This window comes from Rhinopithecus roxellana, chromosome 15, assembly GCF_007565055.1.
Source record: "Rhinopithecus roxellana isolate Shanxi Qingling chromosome 15, ASM756505v1, whole genome shotgun sequence".
Taxonomy (NCBI): Eukaryota; Metazoa; Chordata; class Mammalia; order Primates; family Cercopithecidae; genus Rhinopithecus; species Rhinopithecus roxellana.
In genome coordinates, this window is record NC_044563.1 from 7,121,135 (window position 1) to 7,137,200 (window position 16,066).

The following is a 16,066-nucleotide window of genomic DNA, read 5'->3' on the forward strand; positions in this document are numbered from 1 at the left end:
TGGATCACCTGAGGTCAAGAGTTCGAGACCAGCCTGACCAACATGGTGAAACTTCATCTCTACTAAAATAACAAAAAATTAGCTGGGTGTGGTGGGAGGCTGAGGCAGGAGAATTACTTGAACCCAGGAGTTAGAGGTTGCAGTGAGCCAAGATCATGCCATTGTACCCCAGCCCAGGCAACAGGGTGAGACTGTATCTCAAAAACAAAAAGAAAACACACATAGGAAATTACCAGGGGAGTGGCATAGCAGGGTTAAGAGCATGGACCCTGGAGTGCGGGACGGGGTGGAATTCAGGCTTAGCTCCGATTAGCAAGTTCCTTAGCTTCTTCAAGCCTTGGTTTCCTCATCTATAAAATGAGGGCATTAAGACCTTCCTTCCTTTTATTACTGCCCCCATTTTATAGATGAGGAAACCAACCAGTGGGGGCTGTTGGGTAGAGATCAAATGCAATAACTTTTATGCAAATGAAATAACACATGTTCGTTCTGTACAAATGAAATAACACAGTCATATGCCTGACACTTTGGACATATTGTATTGGTGGCTCTGTTAATGGGACCAGTGATGAACAGTTAGAAGGGAACCCCTTGAGGGCAGAATATGTGAGTCTGAAGTCCTGAGAGATGAGGGGACTCTCTCAGGTGAGTGGAGAGCTGGTCCTCGCGTGTGATATTTGAGTTCATAGGAGGGGGGTGCCCCCGGGCAGCGGCAAGGGAGTGAGGCCATGGTGATGAGACAGAGGGTGATGCCCCAGCCTTGCTGGTGTGGAGGAAGGCAATGGGAAGCCGGCAAGGGTGTAGGCTGTGCCTGCGTTGACGGCTGTGGAATCCTCAGGGCCTAGCGCTTTGGAAGCAATGTTGGAATGTGCTGATGGGGCATAGTGAGCATTAGGGCTGGAAATTCATTCTGTGAACTCCAGCTGCGTGTTGGGATTTGAGACAATAAGAAGCCCCTGAGATGCTTGAGCCAGGACTACCCAGAGGTGAATGGGATTTTGGAAAACCTCTGGACGGAGTGGGTGGCTGCCTGGGAATGGGAAGAGGCAAAGGTTGGGTGGGGACTAGCGCGGCAGGGAATAACTCGGACATTCCGGAGTGATGCAAGTGGAGGTTAAGGAAGTGGTTGCAATGGGAAGGAGGCGGCAAATATAAAGTGTCACAGAAGAAAAGTTGTCATGGGCCAAGTAGAGGAAGGGATTGGAGATCTCTAAATTGCAGCTCAGTCTTTATCTTGAAATGCAGGTGGAAAAAGCCACCCCATTTATTTAGCTAAAGGGAGCTGACTCCAAGACCTGAGGTCAGGAAAAGTGGAGAGACAAATAGAAAAGAAATAGAGAATTGGGCCAGGGCATCATCTTTGGGGATGGTGGGCTTTTAAGCCCAACTCAGCATTTCCTGAGAAAATTGAGACAGCTTGAGACCAGAGCAATGGGCTTTGAGACTTACCCAGAGAAAATGTACCCAGAGAGGAGAAAGGTCTGGTAGGGCCTGAAGATTCTTGAGCTGATTTTCCCCAGTTCTTGGCTCTTAGTGCCTCCCATTTCTCCTGATCTGATGGTTTCTGGTTGAGACAGTTGCATCTCATCTGTGGTGGGCCGCTTGCTGTTTGGTAAGCCTAGGCTGAAGGGCTGAGGCCTCTGGAAGAGCTGTCAGGAGAGAGACACCTTCAGGGTACTTGGAGCTTTCCCCCTTGCTTCCAGGGCAGGATAGGTGGAAGCTGAAACTGCTTTCTAGCAAACAGATTTACACTGACCAAAACAATGTATTTGTAGGTGTTAGATTTAAGAGGTTTAGGTTTTCCATTGGATTTTTTAGGTGCATGGTGGGAGAGGTATTTTAGAGAGAAGGATTCTCCTAGCAGACACAAAATATGAATTAAGAACTCTTGTTTCTGTTTTTCTCCCAACTACTTCTTGATACCCATAGTTCCTGTGCTGGGACTTCGGAATGCGTTTTGGTGTGCAGAAAAGACAGGGCATTTGCCGCCAACAGGGGACATACATTGAGACTCAATTCACAAGATAAGGGATTTACCTTCCAAGAAAAGATCTGTGTCTGGTCCTGTATCTGGCTTCTTTCTTTGTGGTTTTTGCAGTTCTGAATCAGTTTTCCTCCCCCGGATGGCTAGCTTCTCCAGCTGGAGAGAACTTTAAAGAGGCTTTTCCCCCAGGGCCAGGTTAAGGATACTTCTGGGCTAAAGGGCAAATGCAGCCATTCCTAGTGGATTTATGGCCTCAAAAGGACACTTCAGCCGCTGCATCTGCGAGATTTGTGTCCCAGCCCAGCCAGCCCAGCAGCGTAAGCCCAAAGGTTTAGTCACTGACGGAGTCCAACCAAGGGGTCTCTGTGGAACCCTGGGCTTGGGTGGGCTGGAGTTCTACCCTGCCACTGAAATCATTTGAGACGGTGGAGTGCCTTCCATGCTGAGAACAGGTCTGATGTACCAGTTACTGATGGGGCAAAGGAGGCCCAGGTATGACCTAGGTAACTCCTCAGAGATGCTGCCTTTGAACCTAATAGTCTTCTAGCAGGTTACCAAGAGGTAATCCAAAAAGTTAGTGTTTAACTTAAAAAAAAAAAAAAAAGGGTATTCAGTTCAGCTACGTAATACTTGCACCTGGTACAAACATTGCAATGTATAAAAGTCTCATTTTTTCTCTCTCCCCAGTAAACCGGTTCCCTTCCCAGGAGGCCACTTCTGGTTGAATTATCTTGTCTATCCTTTTGGAGGTGGTATACTCTTTGAAATAGAAACATAATTCTTTTTTTCTTTTTCTTTTTTTTTTTTTGAGACGGAGTCTCGCTCTGTCGCCCAGGCTGGAGTGCAGTGGCACGATCTCTGCTCACTGCAAACTTCGCCTTCTGGGTTCATGCCATTCTTCTGCCTCAGCCTCCCAAGTAGCTGGGACTACAGGCACCTGCCACCACGCCTGGCTAATTTTTTTGGTATTTTTAGGAGAGACGGGGTTTCACTATGTTAGCCAGGATGATCTTGATCTCCTGACCTCGTGATCCACCTGCCTCGGCCTCCCAAAGTGCTGGGATTACAGGCGTGAGCCACCGCGCCTGTAATATTCTAAATATGTAGAAACATATTTCTATTGTTTGTTTTCTCCTGTGCCCTTTCTGCTCCATGCCCTTTTCATTTATCAGTGTATCTTGGAAATCGTCCCATGTCAGCACAGATAAAAAGTCTGCAGTACTCTGTGTGCCATTGCATGGGTTTTTTTTTTCATTTTACCATTTGTTTATTGCAAAATCCCACACTTACAGAAGACATATTTAAAACATATGTGTATGTGAAAACAAAATAGTAAAATGAACATCTGTGTTCCCATCCCCAGGTTAAGGTAAGGACCATATAAGCCCCCTATGTTCCCTCCCTGGTTGAAGTCCCTTCCCTCAGCTATTCCTTTTTTTTTCCCCCTTGAGACGGAATCTCGCCACTCTGCTGTCCAGGCTGGAGCGCAGTGGTGTCATCTCGGCTCACTACAACCTCTGCCTCCTGGGTTCAAGTGATTCTCCTGCCTCAGCCTTGTGAGTAGCTGGGACTATAGGTGTGTGCCACCATGCCTAGCTAATTTTTGTAGTTTTGTATTTTTAATAGAGACAAAGTTTCGCCATGTTGGCCAGGCTGGTCTTGAACCCCTGACCTCAGGTGATCCGCCCGCCTCAGTCTCCCAAAGTGCTGGGATGACAGGTGTGAGCCACCACACCTGGCACCCCAGCTATTCTGACTTCTGTGATATTTATTATTTTGTTCTTGTTAGTTTTCCCACCGATAGCCAACCTCTGAATAACTTATTGTTGAATTTTGCCTGGTTTTGAGCACCTGGACCTGGAATCCTACAGTAGATTTCTGTGACTTACTCAGCATTACATTTGCGATTCATCCATGTGGATGCGCATGGCTTTGTTCATGTTCACTGCCATAGAGCTTTCCATTGAATGAATATCCACAGTGGGTTGATCCATTCTGTTGCCCTGTTGCCAAGAAGCCCTTGGTCTGCTTTTTGTTTTTTTTTTCTCTCTCAGGAGTAACCCTGCTGGGAACTTTTTTTTTTTTTTTTTTTAGGACAGAGTCTTCCCCTGTCGCCCAGGCTGAAGTGCAGTGGTGTGATCTCAGCTCACTGCAACCTCTGCCTCCCAGGTTCAAATGATTCTCCTGTCTCAACCTCCCAAGTAGCTGGGATTACAGGCGTGTACCACTACGCCCAGCTAATTTTTGTATCTTTAATAGAGACAGGGTTTTGCCGTGTTAGCCAGGCTGGTCTTGAACTCCTGACCTCAGGGGATCCGCCCGCTTCAGCTTCCCAAAGTGCTGGGATTACAGGCATGAGCCACCGTACCTGGCAGGAACATTCTTGCACATGGCTCCTGGAACACATGAGCAAGAATTTCTCTGGGGTGTAAACTAGGAGTGGAGTTGCTGGCATGTCTAACTCTTCTAGATTATCGGAAACCAAAGTTTTGAGGTTTCGAAAACTAATTTGCCCTTCTGCTACTAACAGTATATACAGCAGTATAGACAGAGTATTTTCTAATTACCCGGGTAGTACAACTTTGGACTGCAAGTCTGTGTGAGGGCTGCTTTGTGATTGAAGCTTCTTGGGGGGAGTTTTTTGTTTTTCTACCTGCTCAGTGCCAAGGATTTAGACAGTTGATTTTTCTTGCAGGTAGTTCTTGGGGACAGGGAAGGGCAGATCACGTTTTTTGTGGTTCACTGTTAGGTTAAGGGAGTATCCTTTGGAAGTCCCAACTTCTCTAGCGGTAAGACCTCTTTAGATTTCCCACCATGGCTGGGCTCTGGGCGGTGCTTCTGTGACCTGTTGAGGCTTTGAAAACTGAAGCTCAGGTTTACCTAGTTCTGCAAATGCCCTCTAGATAAAAGCTTCAGTGTTAATTTGTCTCCCTGGTTTCTCCTTCTTAGGGTTTTAGCCTGAGTGTTCCTTATTTTCTTGCCTATGCTTTTAAGACAAAATTTAATTTGGCCAGGTGTGGTGGCTCACGCCTGTATTCCTAGTACTTTGGGAGGCCAAGGTGGAAAGATCACTTGAGCCCAGGAGTTTGAGACCAGCCTGGGCAACATAGTGAGACTCCCGTCTCTATTTCAAAAAAATATATAAAAAATAAAAAGGCCGGGCACCATGGCTCACACCTGTAATCCCAGCACTTTGGGAGGCCGAGGTGGGTGGATCACTTGAGATCAGGAGCTCAAGACCACCCTGGTCAACATGGTGAAACCATGTCTCTACTAAAAATACAAAAATTAGCCGGGCATGGTGGCAGGCACCTGTAGTCCCAGCTACTTGGGAGACTGAGGCAAGAGAATCGCTTGAACCTGAGAGGGAGAGCTTGCAGTGAGCTGAGATTGTGCCACTGCACTCCAGCCTGGGGGACAGAGCGAGACTCTGTCTCAAAAAAAAACAACAAAAATAAAGTAGCACTTTCAAGATGAGCCTTTGTATCCCTAGGGTTATGGCTTCCATTCTCAGGGCTTGCTGGCTTTCACATTTGAGAAGTAAGGCTGCCAGCACCACAGTGATGAGACGGAAGTGGGTTCGGCCACTCCCCCAAAATTTTAGTACTGTGTTTGGGCCTGGAAATCTGACTCATGTTTCAAACTCACATGACACTGATTTGTCCCAGAAGGCTACTTTATGGATTTATAATGGGAGATAGAATCTCTGGGGTCAGCCTCTTCTGGTTTAAAGATCTGTGGTTGACCCATCGGTACCAGGTAAGTCTTAGATGGTGGCTAAGTCCATTCTAGCATTCAATAAGTAGTACAGATAGGGTTGCTTCGAGAGCAGGAATTGTACACAGGCCCTTTTTGAAAACGATATGACCCTATTTTAGACCCTGACCCTCCTTGTCCCTGGTTGCAGATTCTCACTTTCATGTAGTGTTTCCTTCCCAAATATTTTGCTATTCTATCCTTTTGATTTCTGAAATTGCCTATAATAATTAATGCTCACAGCTGGGTGCAGTGGCTCATGCCTGTAATCCCAGCACTTTGGGAGTCTGATGTGTGTGGATCACCTGAGGTCGGGAGTTCAAGACCAGCCTGACCAACATGGAGAAAACCTATCTCTACTAAAAATACAAAATTAGCCAGGCAAGGTTGCACATGCTTGTAATCCCAGCTACTCGGCACGCTGAGAACAGAGAATCGCTTGAACCCAGGAGGCGGAGGTTGCGGTGAGCCGAGATCACTCCATTGCACTTTGAGATTTTTGAGACTCTGTCTCAAAAATAATAGTAATTAATGCTTTCTTTTTTTGCACTACTAGATAGACTGAACACCCCATGGTCATTCTGCTGCCAAGTTCATCTTGGTAGGTGCTGATTTCAGGCTGGCCTGATTCTTGTTTTTTTAAAAAATTTTTTTCAAGCCATTTTATGTCGTCCTATTGTCTGAATACAGAAAAGGGTACCTGTTTTATTTAATCTACGTAGAGATTACTATCTTTTTGTAGTGCCTTACCATTTCCAAGGTACTTTCATGTGTCTGATCTCATTCAATGCTTGCCTGCCTTCCACATTTTAAAGGACTGGCCCCATGTCACAACATTCAGCCCCTGAGTCTCAGGGAGGTTCACTGCTGCCCCTTGGACACCAAGCTGTGAATGAACTTCACTTCCAGGAGTAGTCGGCCTTCCATTTCGCACATTTCTGCAGAGGAGAAGACGAGGGGACCATCACCTATTGATGTGTTCGTAAATACACAGGTTTTATTTCCCAGATCAGCATTTTTAAATAGATATCTACCTTATTCCTAATGGTATTCACACATGAAAAAGAAACTTTCCTTCAGAATGCCTGTTCTTTCTTCATGTTCTCTCTTTTCTAGTGCTCCCTTCTCCCCTTCCACTTTTTCCACATGAATTTTGTAGATTTCATTGTCTCAGTTCTCCAAGTTGCCTTCTGAGTTCAGCGATTGTAGCCACCCCCTTTCTAGCATGTTCTGTCTATGCTGTGAAGCTGTGCCTTGTGCAGTGTTCAGTCAGCCGCCCTCCTCTCCTCGCCCTGTTCACACAAGGTCTCTCTTCCCATGTTCACTCTGCTCTCCAGGTTCCCCTCGTTTGCCAGGGAGAGGCCTTCCTGGCTCTTTAGTGATTCTGCCCCTGGTCTGCTATCAGCCTGCCCTGCTCTCCTTATCACATTCACCAAACCCGTCTGTTCTCAGGGCCATTTTAGACATTCTTTTTACAATTAAAAGTTTAAACTAGAATATTTATGATGTGACTAATCACTGAAGTCCTTAAGATGAACTGTAGCTGCTGCCCTCCTGGGTTTGCAGGTCCCTGCCTGAATCTGCAGTGGACAATTTCTAGGTGCCTCATTTGACCAGCCTGGGTGGTCTTTTAGCCTTGGCATGTTAGTCATACTTTCTTATGTGTTTGGCAGGGTAGCCATGTCTGCCACAGGTGGGCTTTTTTTTTTTTTGAAATGGAGTCTTGCTCTGTTGCCCAGGCTGGAGTGCAGTGGCATGATCTTGGCTTGCTGCGAGCTCCGCCTCCCAGGTTCACGCCATTCTCCTGCCTCAGCCTCCCCAGTAGCTGGGACTACAGGCTCCCGCCACCATGCCCAGCTAATTTTTTTTGTATTTTTAGTAGAGATGGGGTTTCACCGTGTTAGCCAGGATGGTCTCAATCTCCTGACCTCGTGATCCACCCGCCTCGGGCTCCCAAAGTGCTGGATTACAGGAGTGAGACACTGTACCCGGCCTGCCACAGGTGGGCTTCTGAAGGTGGTAGACCTTGGAGCCAAGCGGTAGCACAACATAGGCATCTGAAATCCACACGTCCCTTTGTGACTTCATGTCTGTGGCCAAAATCAACGAGCAGATGTATATTGTTATGTTTGCTGGTATTATTCATCTCAAAACTTATTTCCCTCTCTGTCTCTTCGTGTAAATTTCTCCTTTATATTATTTTCTTATTTCTCTTAGTCCCAATTCTACAAACCTTTCCTGTTTCCCATGATCTAGTCTCCAGGCTTCCTTACTACCCTCTCCCCTTGAGTAGGCTTGACACCATCCAGCCCTTTCAAGTGGGGAAAGCAGAACCCAGAGTTAGTATCCCAGTTTCTAGCTTTTTTTTTTTTTTGAGATGGAGTTTTGCTCTTGTTGCCCAGGCTGGAGTGCAATGGTTCGATCTCAGCTCACTGCAACCACTGCCTCCTGGGTTCAAGCGATTCTCCTACCTCAGCCTCCCTAGTAGCTGAGATTACAGGCACCTGCCACCAAGCCCAGCTAATTTTTTGTTTTTGTTTTTTGTTTTTGAGATGGAGTCTCGCTGTGTCGCCCAGGCCAGAGTGCAGTGGCGCCGTCTCAGCTCACTGCAAGCTCCGCCTCCCAGGTTCATGCCATTCTTCTGGCTCAGCCTTCTGAGTAGCTGGGATTACAGGTGCCTGCCACCACGCCCAGCTAATTTTTGTGTATTTTTAGTAGAGATAGGGTTTCACCATGTTGGTGAGGCTGGTCTCGATCACCTGTCTCGTGATCTGTCTGCCTCGACCTCCCAAAGTGCTGGGATTACAGGCGTGAGCCACCGCACCCGGCAGTTTTTTTGTATTTTTAGTAGAGATGGGGTGTCACTGTGTTGGCCAGGCTGGTCTCGAGCTCCTGACCTCAGGCAATCCACCCACCTCAGCCTCCCAAAGTGCTGGGATTACAGGCATGAGCCACTGCCCTCAGGCTTGCCTGGCTGTTTTTAACAGTGACTTTTAAATTTCTACTGCCATCCAGCACATTCCTAGGCTGCTGTGTGTGTTTCCTATCAGAGAATGAAAACCAGAGGGGTGCGGGAGTACACTGGTGTGGTTGGGAGTCGAGCTTTAGAGTCACACTGCTGAGTTCAAGTCCTTGACTAATTAAAGCATGACTAGGAGAGGCCAGCCTGGATAGTTAAAAATTACATATTTAAAACGTAATGTACATATGAGCATTCACAGCAGCATTATTCAAATACAAAAAAATTTAGCCCATCATGGTGGTGCATGCCTGTAATCCCAGCTACTCAGGAGGCTGAAGGTGGGAGAATCGCTTGAACCCGGGAGGCAGAGGTTGCAGTGAGCTGAGATTGTGCCATTGTACTCCAGCCTGGGCTTTGAGAGCAAAACTCCATCTCAAAACACAAACAAAGAGCCAAAAGGTGGAAACAGACCAGATGTTCATCAACCAATGAATGGCAACACAAAATATGGCCTACCCATCCAGTGGAATGTTGTTCAGCCATCAAAAGGAGTGAAGTTCTGACACGTGCTACAACATGGATGAACCAGGAAAACATTGTGCTAAGTGAAAGAAGCCAGACACAAAAGGTCACATATTATATGACATTTCTAGGAAATATCCAGAATAGGCCATAGAGATGGAAAGCAGATTACTGGTTGCCAGGGACTGGGGGTGGGTGGGAATGGGGAATGACAGCTAGTGGTACCAGGTTTCTTTTTGGATTGATTGAAAAGGTTCTGGAATTGGATAGTGGTGATGGTTACCAACATTATAAATATGCTAAAAACCACTGGACTGTATAGTACTGGTAACTAGAATATGTGCATTATTAGGGCCTATGTATTAAACAGTGCTAGTTGGTCATGTCCCTAGTCCCCGGTTGTGTTGACTTGCCATGATTTGTTTAACCATTTGCCTCCTATTGAGTACTTGGGTTATTTCCAGGGTTTTGTGATCATTGATAATGGTAAGCCTTACTTTCAAAGTCTGATACGCTTTTTTAAAAATTCTACTTCCTACGTGATGCTAGGCACTTAAGAAGTACTCTATAAATATTTATTGAGTTATCTGTGCTTGCTATTCCTGTTTCATTAGTGTAGATAATTACTTTCTGTTCCAGATTATTTCAAAAGACAATATTCCTTAAACGATTAGCCTTTCAGTAAGAGCTGTACATTTTACGTTTGTAAGTGGTGTATTTCAGATAGAAATAGTTTGCTTGCCTTTTCTGATCACAAAGGTAATATCTGCTAATTACAAAAGATTCAGATAATGGCCTTGCCTGGACAGTGGCCTTTATCACAGTCCTCCAAGCAGTTCCACATCTGCAAAAAAACATGCTTCTTATCTTTTTGCCATATCGTCAGTATCTTCTCTGCATCTTGAGTTTGTTTGACTCATTTTCTTCCAAAAAACTTCTTAGATACCTTCTGCTGGACAGTAGCCTACAGTGTATGATGCCATTGCCTTCTTCTTTTTATTTTTTTTTTAACTCGCCTCCCCTCCTGCATTGTCCTTTTGTCAAAGATCATGTCTCTCTTGTTTGCAAATAAGAAGGGGTAATAGACCAGGCGCAGTGGCTCACGAGGCCTGTAATCCTGTCACTTTGGGAGACCAAGATGGGTGGATTGCTTGAGCTGAGGAGTTCAAGTCCAGCCTGGGCAACATGGTGAAACCCTGACACATGCTAATTTTTGGTCTCTATGAAAAATTAGCCAGGCATTGTGGTGCGCACCTGTAGTCTCAGCTACTCAGGAAGCTGAGGTGGGAAGATCACTTGAACCTGGGAAGAGGAGATTACAGTGAGCTGAGATGGTGCCAAAAAAAAGGAGGAAGAATAGTGTGCCATTTGTTCCCTTTATTTTTAATTGAGGTGTGCACTATCATGCCCAGCTAATTTTTTATTTTTGGTAGAGATGGAGTCTTGCTATGCTACCCAGGCTGGTCTTGATCTCCTGGCCTCAAGTGATCCTGCTATCTTAGCCACACAAAGCATTGGGATTACAGGTGTGAGCCACCATGCCTGGCTCAACTTTTCCTTTCTTTTCTTTCTTTTTTTTTTGAGACAGAGTCTTGCTTTGTCGCCCAGGCTGGAGTACAGTGGTGCAATCTCAGCTCACTGCAGCCTCTGCCTCCCGGGTTCGAGTGATTCTTGTGTCTCAGCCTCCCAAGTAGCTGGGATTACAGGTGTGTGCCATCACACCTGGCTAATTTTTGTATTTTAGTAGAGACATGATTTTGCCATGTTGGCCACGCTTGTCTCGAACTCTTGGCCTCAAGTGATACCCCGGCCCTAGCCTCCCAAAGTGCTGGGATTATGGGTATGAGCCACTGTGCTTGGCCACTTTTTTTCTTTTTCTCTTTTTTTTTTTTTTTTTTTTGCCTTGAGGTCTTCTGACATTTTGAAGCTGTGTACTTTTCTGTGACCTTTTACACCCTATGTATTGGCTGGGTGTGGTAGCTCACATCTGTAATCCCAGCACTTTGGGATTTTGGGAGGCCAAGGTGGGCAGATCACCTGAGGTCAGGAGTTTGAGACCAACCTGGCCAACATGGTGAAACCCCATCTCTACTAAAAATACAAAAATTAGTTGAGTGTGGTGGTGCACCTGCACACGTGTAATCCCAGCTACTCGGGTGACTGAAGCGGGAGAATCACTTGCATCTGGGAGGCAGAGGTTGCAGTGAATGGAGATCATGCCACTACTGCGCTCCAGCCTGGGCGACAGAGCGAAACTTTGTCTCAAAAACAGAAACAACAAAAGCAAACGCAAATTCTATGTATTCTATAGCTATTTTGTAAGGAAGGAATGAACTGATGGGTCTCTTTTCCCTTTCCCCGTTTTCGTGCGGTGGAGCTGTGCCTGGCCTGACCTCTTACCTCACATTACTGTCTGTTCACCTTTCCCTGCTGCGCCATCATTGCTCAGCACACCTCAAGATGGGATGTGGCAGCAGTGGTGGGCCGTTCTCTGTTGATGAAGCTACTGTTATTGACTGTGCCTTGCTTTTTTCTTCGAAGTCATTTTTCCAGAAACAAGGATGATCTCATACCTTTGCCTCCCTGTCTGAAACCCTTGTTTTAGCTAACAGCAAGCTTGGACAAGACAGTTCATCAGAGTCAGGGTTAAAGCCTAGGAAATGAAGTGAAACTAATGAGCCTTCCCAGTGATGCAGAAGCCTCGTCTTCTCCAGCTGTCTATGGCTCTGGGCTTCCTTGTGGATGGTAAACAACTTGTGCCTGTGTTGCTGGTAGCCACGTAGGGATCTGGGTCAGAGACAGAAATGAAAGAGTGGAGGAAGACCAGGTACCCCTGGAGTCGTGGATGCACCTCTGGAAGTGCTAGCTAGGCTCATTGCTTTTTTTTTTTTTCCCCAAGACAGAGTCTTGCTCTTTCGATCTCAGCTCACTACAAGCAACCTCCACCTCCTGGGTTCAAGCGATTCTCCTGCTTCAGCCTTCCGAGTAGCTGGGATTACGGGCATGCACCACCACGTCCAGCTAATTTTGTATTTTTAGTAGAGATGGGGTTTCGCCATGTTGGCCAGGCTGGTCTCAAACTCCTGACCTCAAGTGATTCACCCACCCCGGCCTCCCAAAGTGCTGGGATTACAGGTCTGAGCCACCGCGCCCGGCCTAGGCTCATTGCTTTTCCCAGCCAATGATGATGACTAAAAGACTCTTTTAATCTTAGAATGGTGCAGTTATTTATTGAATGAAAGTACATCTGTAGCTGTCTCCTCATCCTTGTCATTATTCTGTTTAGATTTCCAGCTCCATACTCTCCTCTCTTATTTAAGACTTTCCGAAACCCCTTTACTTCTTCAGTAAATCTATTCTGGGATTGTAGGTGCTGGTTGGGCCGTACAGAGATAAAGGGACCCCTGGCCTCATTCACAAGCACGGGGGAATTGTCATGAGGAAGATGGGGTGAGGGAGAGAACCCCTCGTGAGTGATATGAGGGGTGGGCATCTTTCTCTTTGTAGAGCCTTGACAGTCAGATTCTCAGGGACAGTTTCAAAGTATGGGGAAAACGAGAGTAGGATTCTTGGGTGGTTTTGGATCTGTTCTTTGGGTTTTCCTCATCTAGAACTAAATTTATATAAAGAATACAACAGTAGAATAATCACAGCAACTAAGTTTGTTCTGCTCTCCTGGGGCCTCTTCATGTATTATCTCTACTTACTACAACAGCTCTGGAGGTAAAAGGTGTTACCTTGAAGAAACTGAGGCTCCAAGGGGTGAGCTACTTGTCCAGGGTCATCTAGCCCGGGAGTGGCAGAGCTCAGATCCAGGCTCCTGTCTGCCACCCCACCGCCCATGCCCCTGCCTTCCCCTGCACCAGAACAAAGCCACCACCCCCAGACGGCCACGTGTTTGTGCTTTTATTTCCCTGAATGGCTCCAGGTTTTTGCTTTGTCATTTCTGTGCTTGTGTCTTTTGCAGAGTCTTTGGCTTCATTTTATTTTTCCTACCCCGGCAGCATCTGGCGCGACGCCTGAGGTCTGGGAGGAGGCAGGGTTCTTTGCTTGGACATTTTGGTTTTCATCGGTTTTACCAAATTATCCCTGGCCTCTCTTCTCTTTTTCCTTGTATTCCCTCCCTGAAATACCGCTTCTTTAAGGCTATCGTGAAGAGAAAGATAATCCTGCCCAAGGGTTTGAAGGAATGTTAAGGAGAAGTGTTTTTAGCAAGCAGCTGGGTTTTAGTGGGGTGGTTTCCACGCCCCGCGTTGCCCTAGTGAAAGTGGTTTGTCTTCCTCACAACACCGAGGCAACCGGTGCACAAATGGATGCAGTCAGGTGGCCGCTGAGCCAAGGGCCAAGTAAGGCATTTCGTCCTCAGCCACACTGCCCTTGTCTCACGCCTGTATTTCTTTTCTTTTCTTTTTTTTTTTTTTTTTTGAGACGGAGTCTTGCTCTGCCACCCAGGCTGGAGATCTCGGCTCACTGCAACCTCCGCCTCCTGGGTTCAAGTAATTCTCCTGTCTCAGCCTCTTGAGTAGCTGGGACCACAGGCACCTGCCACCGCACCTGGCTGATTTTTGTATTTTTAATAGAGACGGGGTTTCACCTTGTTGGTCAGACTGGTCTCGAACTCCTGACCTCAGGTGATCCACCTGCCTCGGCCTCCCAAAGTGTTGGGATTATAGGCATGAGCCACCACGCTTGGCCTCATGCCTGTATTTCTATGTCTTGAGCATGTTACATTTGCATCCAGGCCCAGCTGTGTTCCCTGAGGAGGTTGGAGTTCTGATACCCCACAGAAGGAAGGAGCCAAGGCAGGGAGGCTGCTTGGAGGAGGGTGTGGCGAAGACAAAGAAATGGCCTGGCGATTCTTGGGGTTGCTGGGAAGCTGTTGCTTCTAGGGTTGGCTTTCTGTCCTTTCTGATGTTCCAAACAGGTCCCCAGGGGACAGGCCTTCCCGGGGCTGCCACTTTCTCCAGTGTTAGGTCCATGTCCATTTTCCTGTCCCCCTCCGCTTGTCCTAGCCTTATTATCATCTGAGAGCTGGGGCTTCTTTCCAAAGTTGAATTTAAGTTTAAGGCTTTGCTAACAGTTTCTGCTATTAGGCAGGGGCTTGTGGCAGGAAAAAGAAGAGAGAGATTTCTGTTGCCCATAGGAGGGTGACAGGGGTGCTGGGTGAACACTCATCGGAAGTTCCCTGCCAATGAGTAGCCTGGCACCTTTGTGCAGGGTGTCTTCTGAGCCAGCTGGATTCATTGTGTTGGCCTGTGGAGTCTGAGAACACCATCTCTCTCGTCTTTCCCCTCCTCCCCTCCTCTGTGCCCCAGCAAGAGGCGTGGTATACTCTGGGTCCTCCCTCATCACTTACACAGCCTTCTCTCTGTGTTGATCACCAGAATGAGCCAGCCTCATTCTGAGTCCATTCATTCATTCGTTCATTCAACAACCGTTTAGTGTGAGGCACCATGGTAACCTACATTTCAAGGCTGTAACTGCTATTAGCAAGCCATTTGCAGAAGTTTGGGTCACTGATGTGCCTTTGACCTGATGCCCGTTTTCTAAACCCAGGCATTCCTCTTGAGTGATACAGCATCTCTGTGCCTCTTCTCCAAGAGTTAAGACTTAGGTTTTTGTTTGTTTGTTTGTTTTTAATGGGGCTTTCTGGCAAAGATCTGAAAGCCTGCTAGACAAATTCGAAAACAGCTGTAACACTAAGGCCTAAGTTTCAGTTCTGACTTCATGCAAAGAGGATGCCTGAACCAAGCCCCTCACTACCAGGCCTCATTCTTTTCTCAGTGAGTTAGATCCCTCTCCCCTCATTTGTTATCTGTTTGCTGTTCCTAGCACAGATCTTCAACTCTGGTGTATTCACTGCCTCTGGCTGGAGCCCATTTGACTGTTGTCACTACCCTGTCCCCCTGCCCCTCCTCGCCAGCCAATGGCTTCTCATTTCTTCCCAGCTTGTCAAGGTCCTAGAGATCTCAGAGACACAGGCCCCACCCAGGGCTCTGCAAAAATGTTCTTTAAGGGTGTGAGCGAAGGGTTTTTGTTTTTTTTGTTTTTGACAGTCTCACTCTTTTGCTCAGGCTGGAGTACAGTGGCTCGATCTTGGCTCATTGCAACTTCTGCCTCCCAGGGTCAAGTGATTCTCATGCCTCAGCCTCCCGAGTAGCTGGGATTACAGCCATGTGCCACCACACCTGGCTAATTTTTGTATTTTTAGTAGAGACAGGGTTTCATCATGTTGGCCAGGCTGGTCTGGAACTCCTGGCCTCAAGTGATCCACCTGCCTTGGCCTCCCAAAATGCTGGGATTACAGGCAAGAGCCACCACACCTGGCCTGAAGAGAGAATTTGAAAATGTGAATTTTTTTCCATTCATTTCACCTTTTGAGGCTAACCCAGACAGCTTGAGATAGTCCACCTGGGCCCATAGTCCCTGGAGTCTTCAGGGACTCTCCAGAAACGCTCTTGTTGATATGGATGCTGGAAACTTAACAGGACTTGGTTTAATTCCTCTCTGAGCTGCCTTAGTAGAGGAACTGCTGGATAGATGAAATCTTTCAGGGAGAAGTTCTGAATGCTGCTGCCCCCTCCTCCTGGGCCTTCTTCACTGGGCTGGGGCTCTGCTTTGAGGCCAGAGTAAGAAGACTATTTGGAGGTCACATGTGTTCAGCGTGGCTTAGGGGGTGAGGAAGCCTTTTATTTATTCTTCTGCCTCTTATCTCCCTACTTATCTCTATACCCACACCCCTAAAAAGAGAATGGCAGAAGTAGATTTTGTTGGGCTGGGCATGGTGGCTCACATCTGTAATCCTAGCACTTTGGGAGGCTGAGGTGGGCGGATTACTTGAG

General features: G+C 46.9%; 1 protein-coding gene and 1 non-coding gene across 5 annotated transcripts in view; one reads left to right on the forward strand and one right to left on the reverse strand.

Moving 5' to 3' along the window:
* Positions 1 to 16,066, forward strand: part of PC (pyruvate carboxylase) — a 108,641-nt gene that overhangs the window by 19,136 nt on the left and 73,439 nt on the right. The window lies entirely within an intron of this gene.
* Positions 14,865 to 14,926, reverse strand: LOC115893733. The gene has a single exon (XR_004053790.1). It is a non-coding gene; the product is annotated as a U7 small nuclear RNA (small nuclear RNA).